This window comes from Diceros bicornis (genome assembly GCF_020826845.1).
Source record: "Diceros bicornis minor isolate mBicDic1 chromosome 30 unlocalized genomic scaffold, mDicBic1.mat.cur SUPER_30_unloc_2, whole genome shotgun sequence".
Taxonomy (NCBI): domain Eukaryota; kingdom Metazoa; phylum Chordata; class Mammalia; order Perissodactyla; family Rhinocerotidae; genus Diceros; species Diceros bicornis.
Genome location: NW_026690900.1, coordinates 5,429,149 through 5,446,403, shown reverse-complemented (window position 1 = coordinate 5,446,403; position 17,255 = coordinate 5,429,149).

The following is a 17,255-nucleotide window of genomic DNA, read 5'->3' as shown; positions in this document are numbered from 1 at the left end:
GCTTTAATTTTTCTGGCACAAACAATCATTGTAGTAAAGTAGTCTGGTCTTTTTTATGGGACATAATAAATACTTTTTAAAAGACACATTTAGTTTGTTTTCTTTTTAATTTATAGCCAGATGCGTTCTAACAACAAACATAATTTTTAAACATGCTCTAGCCTTCAGCCCATTTTTTATGCTGTAATATGTTATTTCATGCATTATTTTACTGGACAGAACATTTAGCAATGTCAAGAGATTACTTTGGTAATAAGTATGTATGAATTGTTTGTTGTTTTATTTGGTTAGACTGGAATATTGTACTTAAATATGATGGGTTTTTTTTTCGTTATTTACCTATTCCATCATCATCCATGATAAGTCATTTATCATCTCATTCCAGCCATATTAGTCTAATTCCAAATGTCTAAATATGCCACATAAAATATTTTAAAAACACTTAATTGAGGTATGACTGACATACAAAAAGCTGTACATATTTAATGTATACAACTTTATGTGTTTGGAGATAATATACACCCGTGAAACCATCACTACAATCAAGTCCTTAAACTTACTCATCATCTCCAAATGTTTCCTCCTGTCCTCTTTATTTTTTTAATTTAACTTCCTTTTTTAAAATACTTTTTTTCTTTTGAGGTGAGAAGACAACATAAATCTACCCTGCTAGTAAATTTTTAAGTCTACAATACAATATTGTTAAATATAGGCCCATGTTGGGCAGTAGGTCTCCAGAACTTATTCATCTTGCATAAACTTTGTTGTTCAAAATTCTATTGCCAAGATTTCCCTTCATCTTGAATTGACAAATCGCCACATATTTTAAAAAACTCAACAAAACATTGGCTTTCCCTGAAGAATTACCTGATTTATCCAAGTAAGACTATCTACACTTGTTGACTCTGCTAACCTCTAACTACCTTTACTATGACAGGTTTCAAATTGCCCTGCTATTCTTTTTTCACATGTAACTTACTATGATTTCTTGGAAAACAGGGCCTTTATCTTATCAAGTATGCGTGCTCAGTTCATTGTTCATATCTTCTACTAGAGTAATAATAATATAATATATCCATTCATTTAGTGAATCTTTAGTTCCGGTTTTCGCACGCCTACTATGTGTAAAGCATAGTGTTCGTCACCTGGGTGTAAATATATGAATAGGGGGCATGTCCTAAGACACCCACACTTACTTCCATCATAATTCCATGTGTATTATTCTGTGATCAAGATGAGTATATGGTGCTACGGAATCTCTAAGTGTTTGCCTAACACAACATGTGGTTTAAGAGCTGTATTCCCTTGAGAAGAGCTGCTTCAGCAGAACCTAACAATGTGAGTATAAAGAAGCCAGATCAAGGTAACTCCCAACATGGAAATGATGTATTGATTACCTAAATGAATGTATTGAATGAGTGAATGAAATAGTTGAAAATAAAGAAGAAATGTGATGCTATAGGTTAATCCCAGACCCTTTACATTTTATTTGGAGACAAAGAAGGTCTGAGAGAAAGTGATTGTAATTATGTAATTTTGTCAGTTCATACCTGTCTGATTACATATTTCTCTCTCTGGGCACAATACACAGTCAAAGCAGCAGGTAGCTCTCTTCCTGAGGGATTCTCCTGAATCCTGGCTGACAGAACATCCTACACCCATAGGAGGGAGTTTGAAAGAAGAGAATTATTGATAATACTGAACAATACTATATAATTTGATAATATTTTATTATTTTATAATATTGAATAATTGATAATATTGTTTAAATTATCTCACAAACTATCCTAAAGATCACCTCTAAGATGTGACATGATTGATGCAACCAGGGAAAGCAAAATAAAATCAAGGTCAATCTGCAGAAAAGAGTTCCCAACGTGAAGATACATAATGATTTAAAATATTTTCCATCTCAATGACTAGGACACTTATTTGTTTTAAGCAAATGGGGCATTTGAACATGAATCATATTTGTTATTGCCAAATGTGATTCTGAATATGCTATTCCTGGATTACTTTTTTGAACTATAAGCAGATTTTACCTTGATAATAAATAATATTTAAATTCATACAATACATTTACATGAGAATTGTTTGATTAGTACAAATTGCAATTATTGAATTTATTTAGTAATATATTTAATGTCAGGTAGATTCTACACAAAAGACACATGGACAGGCTTGAATGATATAATACAGCATCTTGAGGGATGGCTTACAAGACTGAGTTTTAAAGGGAAATCCGATGAAGAGGAAGAATGTAGTTCCTGGAAGAGCAAAAGGAATCTTTTTTTCTGACGGTGAATTATTCTACAAGGATGTATAAAGGTGGGATGAAGAAATGGAAATATGAGGAATATTAATAAAATATTGAAATATTGAAAAAGAAACCTCAATGTCAATTCTTTTGATTCTAGTTAAAGAGAACAAAATCTGTTATCTGGAAGAAAACCATATGGCCAAAGACAATTTAAATTGTATCTACAAGTCATCAAAATTCTAGATTGTCAGCATCTGTTATGTCTTCGAGGCACAATCCATGCAGAGCAATAAATTTGCAAGCAATGAGATTGACGCTTTTTCAGCTTAAATAGGAAGTTAAATCAATTTTTTATCAGCTCATCCTATTAAATTGGTAGCCTCACTGTCTTGCCTGTAGTATATAAAACATTTCAAAATTCAGGAATATCTCCTTAATTTAAGTGTCCTTTCAATATCTCTAGGACAGTAAGAAAACTTATATCAATTAATTGGGATTTTGTTATGAGTTAAATAATTTCACCGTTGTTTTCATATGTGGTCTCCATCTTGTGATGCAGATGAAGAATTAATCCAAGATTGAGTTTTCTGCAACCTTTTTGAATCCCACAGCTCAGTCTTATCAGCTCCTCATGTATAATGAAACCTTGACCACGTGGATCCTGGGGAACAAACTCTCTTACTTTCACCTGAAGTCCAAGACCTTTAGGAAAATCATATAGTTCAGAATTTCATGCTGTGACACAGAGTTTCTTTTCTCATCCAGTGACACATGAGCTCCAGTGCTGTTTTGTTTTTTTAATTTGTATTTATTTATTTATATTTTATTGATGTTTTAATAGTTTTTAACATTGTGAAATTTTGGGTTGTACATTTTTGTTTGTCCATCACCATATATATGCCTCCCTTCACCGCTTGTGCCCACCAACATTGCCCCTGGTAACCAAAATACAATTTTCTCTGTCCATGTGTTGGTTTATAGTCCACATATGAGTGAGATCATACAGTGTTTGTCTGTCTATTTCTGGCTTACTTCACTTAACATAATATTCTCCAGGCCCATCCATGTTATTGCAAATGGAACGATTTTGTCTTATTTATGGCTGAGCAGTATTCCATTGTGTATATATACCACATTTTTGATCCAGTCGTCAGTCGAGGGACACTTAGGTTGCTTCCACTTCTTGGCTATGGTGAATAATGCTGCAATGAACATAGGGGTGCATAAGCCTCTTTGGATTGTTGATTTCAGGTTCGTTGGATAGATTCCCAGTAGTGGGATGGCTGGATCATAGGGCATCTCTATTTTTAATTCTTTAAGTAATCTCCATACCGTTTTCCATAGAGGCCGCACCAGTTTGCATTCCCACCAGCTGTGTATGAGGGTTCCTGCTTCTCCACATCCTCTCCAACATTTGTTGTTTTTTGTCTTGGTGATTATAGCCATTCTAACGGGTGTGAGTTGATATCTTAGTGTTGTTTTGATTTGCATTTCCCTGATGATTAGTGATGTTGAACATCTTTTCATGTGCCTATTGGCCATCTGTATATCTTCTTTGGAGAAGTGTCTGTTCATTTCGTCTGCCCATTTTTTGATCAAGTTGTTTGTTTTTTTGTTGTTCAGTTGTGTGTGTTCTTTATATTTTATGGAGATCAACCCCTTGTCAGATATATGTTTTGCAAATATTCTCTCCCAGCTGGTGGGTTGTCTGTTTATCTTTATTCTGGTTTTCTTTTTCTTATAGAAGCTCTTTAATCTGATAAAGTTCCACTTGTTTATTTTTTCTTTAGTTTCCCTAGTCTGGGTAGGCATGTCATCCAAAAAGATTCCTTTATGACCAATGTCAAATAGTGTGTTGCCTATATTTTCATCTATGAGTTTTATAGTTTCAGGTCTCACCTTCAGGTCTTTGATCCATTTTGAGTTCATTTTTGTGACTGGTGATAGCAGATGGTCCACTTTCTTTCTTTTGTGTGTTTGTCCAGTTTTCCCAACACCATTTATTGAAGAGATTTTCCTTTCTCTATTGTATAGTCTTAGCACCTTTGTCGAAAATTAACTGTCCGTATATGTGTGGTTTTTTTTCTGAGCTTTCAATTCTGTTCCATTGATCTATGTGTCTGTTTTTGTACCTGTACCATGCTGTTTTGATTACTATTGCTTTGTAGTATGTTTTGAAGTCAGGGATTGTGATGCCTCCTGTTTTGTTTTTTTTCTTAGATTGCTTTAGCTATTTGGGATCTTTTGCTGCCCCATATGAATTTTAGTATTCTTTTTTCTATTTTCATGAAGAATGTCATTTTGATTCTGATTGGGATTGCATTGAATCTGTAGATTGCTTTAGGTAATATAGACATTTTAACTAGTTTTATTCTTCCAATCCACATGCATGGGGTATCTTTCCATTTCTTTATGTCATCATAGATTTCTTTCAATAATATGTTGTTTTTCTCACTGTATAGGTCTTTCACCTCCTTGGTAAGATTTATACCTAGGTATTTTATTCTTTGTGATGCAATTGTAAATGGTATTATCTTTTTGAGCTCTCTTTCTGTTAGTTCGTTATTAGCATACAGAAAGGCAACTGATTTTTGTAGGTTGATTTTGTACCCTGCTAATTTGCTGTAGTTGTTGATTATTTCTAATAGTTTTCCAACGGATTCTTTAGGGTTTTCTACATATAAAATCATGTCATCTGCAAATACTGAGAGTTTCACTTCTTTGTTACCTATTTGGATTCCTTTTATTCCTTTTACTTGCCTAATTGCTCTGGCCAAACCCTCCAGTACTATGTTGAACAGGAGTGGTGAGAGTGGGCAGCCATGCCTCGTTCCTGTTCTCAGAGGAATGGCTTTCAGTCTTTCCCCATTGAGTATGATGTTGGCTGTGGGTTTGTCATAAATAGCTTTTATTATGTTGAGGTACTTTCTTTCTATTCCCATTTTGTTGAGAGTTTTTATCATAAATGGATGTTGTATCTTGTCAAATGCCTTCTATGCATCTATTGAGATGACCATGTGGTATTTATTCTTTGTTTTGTTGATGTGATTTAGCTCGTTGATTGATTTGCAGATGTTGGACCATCCCTGTGTCCCTGGTATAAATCCCACTTGATCATGGTGTGTGATCTTTTTAATGTAGTCCTGTATTCAGTGTGCCACTATTTTGTTGAGGATTTTTGCATCTATCTTCATCAGCAATATTGGCCTGTAATTTTCTTTGTTTGTACAGTCTTTGTCTGGCTTTGATATCAGGGTGATGTTGGCCTTGTAGACTGATTTAAGAAGTGTTCCATCTTCCTCTATTTTTTTGGAATAGTTTGAGAAGGATGGGCATTATATCTTCTTTGAATGTTTGGTAAAATTCACAGGAGAAGCCATCTGGTTCTGGACTTTTATGTTTTGGGAGGTTTTTGATTACTATTTCAATCTCTTTACTTGTGATTGGTCTATTCAGATTCTCCATTTCTTCTTGGTTTACTTTTGGGAGCTTGTATGAGTCTAAGAATTTATCCATTTCTTCTAGATTATCCAATTTGTTGGCATATAATTTCTCATCGTATTCTCTTATAATCCTCTGTATTTCCATGGTATCCACTGTAATTTCTCCTCTTTCGTTTCTTATTTTATTTACTTGAGCCTTTTCCTTTTTTTTCTTAGTAAACCTGGCTAAGGGTTTGTTGATTTTGTTTATCTTCCAAAAGAACCAACTCTTTGATTCATTAATCCTTTCTACTGTTTTTTTTGGTCTCAATTTCATTTATTTCTGCTCTGATTTTTATTATTTCTTTCCTTCTGCTGACTTTGGGTTTTATTTGTTCTTCTTTTTCTAGTTCTGTTAGGTGTAATTTAAGGTTGCTTATTCGGGCTTTCTCTTGTTTGTTAAGGTTGGCTTGGATCGCTATGAGTTTCACTCTCAGGATCACTTCTGCTGCATACTATATGGTTTGGTATGGCATATTTACATTTTCGTTTGTTTCCAGGTAGTTTTTGATTTCTCCTTTAATTTCATCAATGATCCATTGGTTGTTCAGTAGCATGTTGTTTAATCTCCACATTTTTGTCACTTTCCCAGTTTTTATTTTCATGATTCATTTCCAGTTTCATAGCATTATGGTCTGAAAAGATGCTTGTTATGATTTCAATCTTCTTAAATTTATTGAGGCTTGCTTTGTTTCCCAAAATATGGTCTATCCTTGAGAATGTTCCATGCACACTTGAGAAGAGTGTACAGTCAGCTATTTTTGGATGGAGTGATCTGTATATGTCTAGGTCCATCTCATCCAGTTTTTCATTTAAGTCTACTATTACTTTCTTGACTTTTTGTCTGGATGATCTATCCATTGATGTCAGTGGGGTATTAAGATCCCCTGTTATTATCGTGTTGTTGTTAATGTCTCCTTTTAAGTTTGTTAGTAGTTGTTTTATGTACCTTGGTGCTCCTACGTTGGGTGCATATACTTTTATAAGTGATATGTCTTCTTGGTGGAGTGTCCCTTTTATAATTATATATTGCCCTTCTTTGTCTCTCTTACCTGTTTTATGTTGAAGTCTACTTTGTCTGATATGAGTATGGCAGCATCTGCTTTCTTTTTTTTGCCATTAGCTTGAAGTATCGTCTTCCATCCTTTCACTCTGAGGATGTGCTTGTCTTTATAGCTGAGATGTGTTTCCTGGAGGCAGCATATTATTGTGTCTTGTTTTTTAATCCATCCTGCCACTGTATCTTTTGATTGGAGAGTTCAATCCATTTACATTTAGGGTAATTATTGATATATAAGGGCTTAATGTTGCTGTTTTGTCACTTATTTTCCGGTTCTTTTGCATTTCCTTTGTTTCTTCTCCCATTTGTTTCGGACTGCCATCTCAGTTTGGTTGTTCTGTCTTATGACTCTTCTAGTTTTCTCTTTGTTTATCATATTTGATTTTGTTTTGATTATTTATTTAGTGGTTACTTTGAGGTTTGTGTAAAAAATCTTGTGTATGATATAGTCCATTATCTGATGGCCTCTTATTTCCTTATTCTAAGTCAATTCAATCACTTTCCTCTTCCCCTTCTAAGTCATTCTTGTTATACCTTATTCTATCTTGTGTTGTGGGTGTGTGTTTACAGTGATGAGGTTAAATTTATTTTTGGTGAATTCCTTCCTTTGATCTTTGATTTTGGTTTTTAAGTGTTTGTTAACCTATTCCGGTAAAGACTTACTATTTTTCTGAGTTTGTCTACGTATATTTCTCCTTGCTCCAAGCTTTGTATTCCCGTTCTCTTCTTTTTTTCAGGCCTGAGGTCCTTCTTGAGTATTTCTTGTAGTGGGGATCTCGTGGCCATGAACTCCCTTAGTTTTTGTTTATCTGGGAGAGTTACTATTTCTCCATCATATTTGAAGAATATTTTTGCTGGATAGAGTATTCTTGGCTAAAAGTTTTTGTCTTTCAGTATTTTGAATATATCATTCCAGTCTCTCTTAGCCTGTAAAGTTTCTGTTGAGAAATCCGCTGAGAGCCTGATGGGAGTTCCTTTGTACGTTATTTTTTGTTTTGATCTAGCTGCCCTTAATATTGTTTCTTTGTCATTGACTTTGGCCAGACTTACCACTAGGTGTCGTGGAGTGAGCATTTGCCTGTTGATGTATTTAGGTGATCTGTTGGCTTTGCTTGCTGGTATTTCCTGCTCCTTCCACAGATTTGTGAAGTTCTTAGCTATTATTTCCTTGAATAGGTTCTCTGTTCCTCTTTCCCTCTCTTCTCCTTCAGGAATACCTATAATTCTTAAGATACATTTACTAATAGATTCAGATATTTCTCGGAGACTTTCTTCATTTCCTTTGAGTCTTTGTTCTTTCTCCTCTTGCATCTAGAGCATATCTGTATTCCTATCCTCTATAATGTTAATTCTTTCCTCCATAATGTCAGCTCTGTTCTTTAAAGATTCCAGATTCTCCTTTATCTCCTACATTGTGTTCTTCATCTCCATCAGCACTGATTGGTTTTTCTTTATGATTTCAATCTCTTTTGTGAAGAAACTCCTAATCTCATTTAATTGTTTGTCTGTGTTGTCTTGTATTTCGTTGAGTGTTTTTATGATAGCTATTTTGAAATCTCTGTCGTTTACGATATCAATTTCTGTGTCATCATGGTTGGTTTCTGGGTGCTTGTCATTTTCCTTATGGTGTGGTGATTTTACTTATCTTTGAATTGTGGTTCTTGTATTGGCTTTGTTTTTCCTCATCCTGGAAATATCTGGTTACAATTTCCACCGTGCCACTGTGTGGGGGTAAAGGGCTGTGTAATCTGAGCCCCCTGCATTCTGCCATGGCTGTTCCCTGTGATCCACTGGTCGCTTCGTGTGGTCTGGCCTGCTGGGCTGCAGGGTCCGGTTTGCGGGGAGGGGGGTTCTCTCTTTTGCCCACTGGGTCCCTGGCATAGGGGGCTTCTCATTCACCCCTCGTTATCCACTCTCTGGGGTGCTCAGATGTTGATGGTACCCCATAGCAGTTCTGAGCCCTCTGTGTGGGAATTTCCCACTGGCTGAGAAAGCCCAAAGAGCTATGGTTTTCCAGCAGAGGGCTGCCCCTCCCCCCTCTCTGGGATCCCCAAGGACCGGGATTGCTGATCTGATGGGGAGGGAGAGGAGATTTCCTTACCTCTCTCCACTTCCTCCCGGGGCCCAGCACGGTCCACTCTCAGAAGTGCGACAATGTGGATCTATCTGATCTTGCTTTTCACTGTCTAGGATTCTGTTGTTGGTCTGTGACTGTTCCTTTAGGTGTATCTTATCGGGGGAGGAGTTTAGGGGAAAGATCACTCCGCCATGACGCTGATGTCACTCTCCAGTGCTGTTTTTAAATTGGGTGTTTTTTAGGCATGGGTGGAGCTGAAAGAGAGACTAATTTGGGAAATGAAATGAGCATGGAAATTGGAGGCAGAAAACCCAGATACAAACTGGTGGGGATACTTAGTTGCCCAGCAATTAGATTTTTTCCCCTCTATATTAGTCATCCTATGAATAAGTTCAATTTAGGGAGTGTTTACTCTTCTGCATTCTTGAGGAAGAAGGCATCTTTGTCTGTCCTCAGAGAGCACATGGTGATTTGTTTAAACCATTCCTGAATAGTCCATGTCCAGCGAGTGCTGTAGGGCTAAACCTGAGCTGCACCCAGAGCAATGAGGTTTGCTTTAGGAGTTTCCTTGAACTCAAGAAGAGATAAGAAAGAAAGACATCTTGTTTCTTACTACCTTTGAACAAAATATTTTATTAAATGAGAGAGAAGAGATGAAAGCTCCTAGTAAAGAATATTCATGCATTTATAATTTATATGTAAATGTATAACTAATATTTATATATTACATAACTATATATATGGTTAAATATACACATAAACAAATATATATTCACAATAAATGTGTGTATTTAGATCTGACATGACACTCACTTCCTTGTACCTGAAAGCAAGAGTTTCAAGACACATTATTCATAGATTTTGGATTTATGAAAGTCTAAGTTCCTCTAAGTAGAATTGATAAGGACTTGGGGAAATTAAAACATATTTCAAAGTATTGGGGTTCTCATCTGTAAAAAGGGGATCAAACTCCTTGCTTCCAAAAGTCATTTTAAATTTCAATGAGGAAAAATTTATTTAGCTATCATTAGCCTTTATAGAAAAATGCAGGAAGTTCAAATAAATTGTCTTTCCCCAGAGACATTTGAGATATCATGGGATAGGGCCAGAACTAGAGTTTGCAAATCACTGAATTTTTAAATTCCCTAAGATGAATTGTCATTAAGTCTTATCTTAAAAACTTACCTCTCACAGTGAAAGTTTTTAATTGATTATTTCTAGTTAAAAGAGTTGACACTGTTGCCAATTAGACCCTACAATCATTAGAGATTTACTTGCCACCTGTAAGAAAGAACAACAATTCATTATGCTCAAGTGACTGCTGATCTGTGACAATGTCAAAATCACAATTCTATACCCAAATAAAATAACACTCTGATCCTAAAAAAACAATAATGGTAATCATATTTAAGGGAGAAGTTTTACCTGCTAAGGGAGAAACATGAGCTGGCCTGTATCCATTATGGACACCACTTCTGCTTTCATAAAAAGCATTTCATGGAGGGCTCAGGCCACCACATCCACAGCATGATAGGTGTAGTAGCTGGATCCAGACATGGTCATGTCTAATTTGTCCTTTGGCAGAGACTCCAGGGAGGCATTGCGCGGATACTCCAAAATTTTCCACATTCAGTACCTGCAAATGAGCAGTTGAAAATTTCAAGCCATAAGTTGGTAAAGAAAAAGTCTTCTGGGTATTTAGAGAGGCTAACTGTCCATAGAGAGTGTTTAAATCCGGATATCTCAAATTTATGGTGTGCAAAGGAAAGACATCCATGGTAAGTATCTAAAAAGTGGTGAAGTGGAAAAAAAGAAGCATTCCATTGTGGTGTAGTGATGCACAGCTTCCAAGTGGTTAAGTAGTACTTTCCTGCAATGCTCACACTTATTCATATACTTGTGTCACCATACATGGTAAACATATTGGCTGATGAGCCTATGATTCTGGCCATGTAGGTCCAATCTTTTGTAGTGTATGTCCTCTTGGTCACAGGTATCTTAGTCACAGGCAGGCACCGTTCATAGTCACCTCTCATCTAAATTCCCAGAGGACTGCTCACTTTTTATATCAACTGACACTAAGATTCCCACCCAAGTCCAGCCAAAATGTATCAACAATGAAGCCCTTCTGAAGACTAAAGATATGTCCTTGGAAGCCATCTGATAAAGAGGAAAACTAGTCCTTACCTTTCAGTACAGGATCATAATCTCCATAGGTTATCTGAATCAAAAGAGAAAAAAATGTTCCATTTTGAGTCTCTGGAAGCAAAATAAACAGAGTTTCAGCAAAATTCATGTGATCAGGTAGCTAAACTTATATTCTTGGTGCTAACACTGTGAATATGAAGCAATATTATCTGATGGTAGAAGTGAATGAGGGGGAGCTTGGCTATGAAGCCAGACTGCCTGGGTTCAAATTCTGACTCTAATATGACTAACTTAACCATCTTGAGAACGTTATATAACCTCTATCCATCTTAGTTTCTATGTCTCTAAAAATTCCCATAATAATGGTACCTTTTCATTTATTTTATTAGGATTAATTTTCTGACTAATTTGTAAAGCAGTTGACGAATGTAAAATGCTTTTAAGTACATATTTACATACAAAATTTTACTAACTATAAGATAAATAACTAAAGTGTGGTTATTTGAGAATATCTAGCTTCCATTACTTTGAGAGAATTTGGGCAACCACATTTCCAGAAGCTACTGTGGTCTGCTTTAGCCAATGATGCTAGCCTCTGGCTACTTCATCTCTTCTCAGCTTCACACACCAAAATAATGTGTCCACCATATCAAGAACTATCTGTGGTAGGTATTTTCCTATTAGGGAGACATGAAAACCCACTTTCTTTTTTTCCACTTGACTGGCCAAAGAATTTCACCAAGGAGGAAAACTTCTGTCCCTCCAGATCCATCCCCCCACCATGCTCATACCTGTGGTATTTGTAGAGCTCCAACAGCGTCCCTATCTGAGCAGAGAATGCTGGTGTGGTTACTGCAGTGATAGCCACAATCTTGATCTGTGCCTGGCAGGTGTAATTAGGGATCTTCCGGCCCCCTCTTAATGATCACCTAATGGTGCTCTCCAACGTGATGACTTCATTGTGGAAGGAATTGTAGACATGGAAACCCAGAGACAGGTTGGGGAGCAGCTGGGGATTCCTGTTGATCTCCTTGAAGGCAAAAACAAAGGCCAGGACATAACGATAGTTTTTGTAGTTCGACCTGTATCAAGGCAATAGTATTAGAAATAAAGATCAAGTCATGCACTTCAGGAGTAACTCTTGTGGGAAAACAAGGTGGAAAAGCATGGCATTTTGACTCAAACAACTTATTCATTCCAGAGTAATTACTGTCTCTTTATGACTTTGGATTCCAAAGCACATGCACAGGTGTTCCCAAAGCCTTGGAAGATCCAGCACTACTGCTCTGCACTCAAAAGACATAGACCAATGTCCTAAAAAGAGTTACTTGGAAGGGTGCTTAAAGGGAAAAGACCAATTTACATATTTATTTACAAGTTAAGCACTGTTTCACGCAGTGATAGCAACATGAGGTTGGTCATGACCAAGTGCTGATATAATAGGATGAAGCAAAAGTTCACGATCCATACAAAGAAACTAGGTAGGACAGGGATGTGCAGAAGAAAAGCTTGGAGGAAAGGCAAGTCGAAAATAGAATGGTGTCATTAAAACTTTTGCAATATACCTTTCTAAAACTGCCTGCCTCACAGACTTAGGAAAAACATACTACCAGAAGCAGGGAAACTGCATCATAATAAATAAGGAGATAGTCTTAGGGAGAAAACAAAGAGAAAGGCAATTTATGACTCTATGTTTTTCTAAAAGAGTAAAAATTATTCAGAGTCCAAGGAGCAGTGTAAACTTGCAGCTTTTCATCTATTTCTTTACAGATTAGAAAATCACCATAGGCAGTGAGCTTTAGAGCTTGTCTTTGGGTTAATTACGCTCCTGCACATCTAAGTTCAATCCAATTTTAATTTTCAAACAATTTAATGGAGAAGGTACAACACACAATTCTAGAAGATTGCACAATAGGACATAGGCTTTTGTTGCTCTAATATTAAAGTATTTTCACTGGTGAATATAGCTTTAAAAAACAAAATGTTGGGATACTGTAATTCTGAGTCACCCAGAGACACTCAGATTGGATTAAAAGAGGACTTGTATTCATTTCCTATTGCTACTCTGAGAATCTACCACAGATTTAGAGGCTTAAAACAACACAAATCTATTATCTTGTACTTTGGTAGGTCAGAAATCTAAAATGAGTCTCACTGGTGAAAATCAAGATGTCAGCAGGACTGCATTACTCCTGGAGGCTCTAGAGAATAGTCCTATTTCCTTGCACATTCTGGCTTCTAGAGTCTGCCCACTTTCCTAGGTAATAGCCTCGTACCACTTCAATCTCTGTTTTCATTGTCATAACTCCTTCTCTGACTCTGACTTTCTTGACTTATCCTTTTACATGTAAGGACCCTTGTGATTATATTGGACCCATCCAGATAATTCAGAATTATCTCCTCATCTCAAGAACCTTGACTTTACCACATTTGCAAAGTCTCCTTTCTATGTTAGGTAGCATATTCACAGATTTGAAGGATTAGGACTTGGTCACCTTTGGGGGCACATTCCACCTACCACAGGACCCAACTACATGCTTTCCAATACTTGAAGCAAAACATAGAAGAGATTAAAGTAGATAGAAATGATATTCCATTTAAATATGAACCAAAGCAAAGCATGGGTATCCTTGTTAATATCTGATAAAATCAGACTTCAAAGCAAAAACATGTGCAATATCAAAGGTGGTGACCATATGTCATATGTGACATATGTGATGACCATATGTGGTGAAAGGAAGAAAAGATCGAGTGCTAACAGTCAATATATATATCCCCCCAAAGTAAAATAAAGCTATTAGTTATAGACCCATGTACATAAGTACATATATGTACAACCAGATTTGGAGATTTAACACATCCTCTGGTCAGATTAAAGACAATAAAAAATGTGCAAAGTTATGGAAGAGTTAAGCTTAACAGATATTTACATAAAAATGTAAATAACACTAGTATATTATGAACACCAAAGAATATAAATACATTTGACAATGCACTGGGCCATCAAGTAAGCCTTTGAACATTGAAATTATACTCAGTGCATTCTCTGACCACAGTATCATTAGGCTAGCAATTAATAAAAGGACATCTGTAAAATTCTAATACATATATATAATATATTATATACATATAATATATATATGTTAAACACTTGATCTTTGATAAGTACTAGGGATCTAATGTACACCTTGACTATAGTTAACAACACTGTATGATACATATGAAACATGTTAAGAGATAAAACCTGAGTTCTCATCACAAGGAAAAAAATATTCTTTTCTTTTTTTGCTTTTTCTTTTTATTATATTTATATGAGATGATAGATGCTAACTAAACTTATTGTGGTAATCATTTTACCAAACATATAAGTCAAACCTTTATGCTGTACACCTTAAATTTATACAGTGATGAACGTCAATTACATCTCATTAAAACTGGAAAAAACACAACTTTTTCAGAGAATACTCCAAATTATTTTAGACCATAAAGGATACTGAGTAAATGCATTTTGAAGAAAAATGAATATTATCTCAATAAAAAGTTCCTTTTTGAATAATCTATATATTTTGATGAATCTTGCTCTTAGCACTAACTTCTAGCCAATATATGGTTTGCCCAAGGATTCTCTCCCCTCCCACATTATGTGTCAGGAGCAGGATGGCATGTGGGTCACTGCAGTGGGATCTTGGTGTTTTTTGCCTGCAACTTGTATCCTTTAGGCTTTCAGAAATTAATCACTAATGGAGATTATTCCAAGGTAGGTGAAAATAAAAGATGCTTATTTCTGTCTTCTGTTTGGAAGGAAAATATTCCAGAAGGGAAAAAGAAAGGAAGCCACAAATAATTAGTAAAGGAAAAGAAAGGAGCTGATGATTCACAGTTTATGGGAGATTCTCAACACAGCTTTTATATTCAACTTTCATAACTGTCAGAGGGATTCACACACACACATGAACTTACAGGTAAAATGTGACATCTTTGCTTGGACGAATCACAAAGAAATTTCTGTTGTATTTCTGATTCCTGAGTCAATGAATAGAAGGGGGAAAACCCACTGACCACCCAGTGCCCTTCCTTGTAGACACTGGGCCTTATGTAATCAAAGACGTCCAAATAACTCATCATGCACATGGAATATGGAAATTTCCCAAGGAGGGACAGAAGAAGCAGAAAGAACATCTCAGCTGATTCACCAGTTTGAGGCAAGGCCTCTATTCAGTTGTGACTGGGGGAGCAGAGCTGGAAGGAGACCTGCAGTGTAGCACTCTGCAGGGAAATTTTACTCCTGTGCAGCGTACACGTGTCTAAAAGTGCTCTGCCATTCAAGACCATGGAAAGAAGATCTGTTATTGATCAGAACTAGGACATTTTCAGAAGTGATATATACTGGCACAGATCTTCCCTCAATGTCACTGTGGGTCAGAATTGCTTCTGGCCTCTTCTCTCTGTCACTCCCCCAGTCCAGGCCTAACTGGTCACTGGTCTCAGAAAGGAGCTCTGGGGTCCCCGTGGCCCTGGGTCTCTGCACCTGTCACTTTCTGCCTTGGTAAGGAAAAAGGTGAAAAACCTGTTTGGGTAACATCTTCCACTGCAGGTGCCAGAGATGTCATCAGGGATGGGGGTCATCAAGGCTCTGGGAACTACCCCATCCTGAGATGATTAGATTTTTTCATTCCCAGGCAAACATTCTGTTTCTTGCAATTGACTGAGAGTTGTTGCATCCAGCAAAACACAGTATCAGAAAGAGCTGGTATTGCAATCAGCAAAAACAGCCCAGCATGATTCCTGTGATATCCAAGGAGGAGGTCATTGACCATGCCTTGGGTAACCCTTAAGGGTACTTTACAGCCTATATCGCCAGCCTCACACTTAGGTCTATTTGACCATTGTCTGAAGAACTGGTCTCATGCCTAGTTCAGGGAATAGATATCCATTTTCCAGTTCATATCAGTTTGGCATGAGATAAAATCTAAAATCACATATATTTACACCTAATCTATTCCTTAGACCTACGTCCTATGCCAGGACTCCAGCACTTAGTTATGTTCCAGTATCTTCCATTTAAAGTCTGTCTCTCCTAAACCCAAAGTCTCTCTCAACAGCTCTTTTGCCATTTCTCTGCTAATCTTCAAGGCAAACATTGGCAAGGATTGCTAGTATATAAATATTCCTCTTCCTCTAGTCCCATTCTTTTCAACCAACTTCAATCAGGTCTGTCCAAGTATGTCACTCAATCTGCTCTTGTCAAGGACATCAGCAGCTTCTATGAGGCCCAAATCAGTGATCATTTTTTACCCCTATTTTACTTCACCACACAGCATCATTTGACCCGGCTGACTGCTCTATCCTTAGGGCACTACTTTCTAAGTGTTTTCATTTTTCAAAGTTCTCCATATTGTTCCTACCTCATGTGTAACTCTCTCCTGATCTCCTGTACTGTAGCCTCTTTATTTTATTCACCTTTAAATGCTTGATATTTTTTGCATGGATCTTGTGTTTGCTCCATTTAAGAGTATTTTTATTCCACCTCAAACAATGAATATATTTGCTATATTCTAAAGTTTTGTTGTTTTACCTTCTAGTTTTAGATCTAAAATCCACTGTGAATTGATTTTTATGTACGTTGCGAAGTAGGAGTTAAGATTCATTTTTGAATAAAAACATCCAACTAGTGGAGCACTACTGATTAAAAAGACTGTCCTCTGTCTACTTCTCTGCAGTGGTGTCTTTGACATAAATCAGAGTTCCAAATGTCAGCATGTCTGTTTATGGACTCTATGCTCAGTTCCATATTTTGTATCACAATGCCAGGCAGTGTTAATTACTGTAGCTTTATGGTAAGTCTTGATATCTGACAGTGTGTATCCTCCAAAATACTTCTTCCTTAAAGAACACCTTGGAAATTCTTGATCCTCTTCATTTCCTTATAAATTTTATCATCAGATTTTCAGTTTCTACCTATCATCCTGCCAAGATTTTGATTGAGATTATTTGGAATCTATAAATCAATGAGAGACAATGTCCTTAAATAAGTGATCCTAGCAATGCATGATGTTGGTATTTCTCTCCATTTATTTATATTTTCTTTAATTTCTCAGAAGCATTTGGTACTTTTATTTGGAGAGGCCTTGCACATCTCTTTAGATTTAATTCTATTTCACAGTAGTAAATGTTGTTGATCCAGCCCTTGTCATTGTATGACACATGTCTCTAATGTTCTTTATTCTG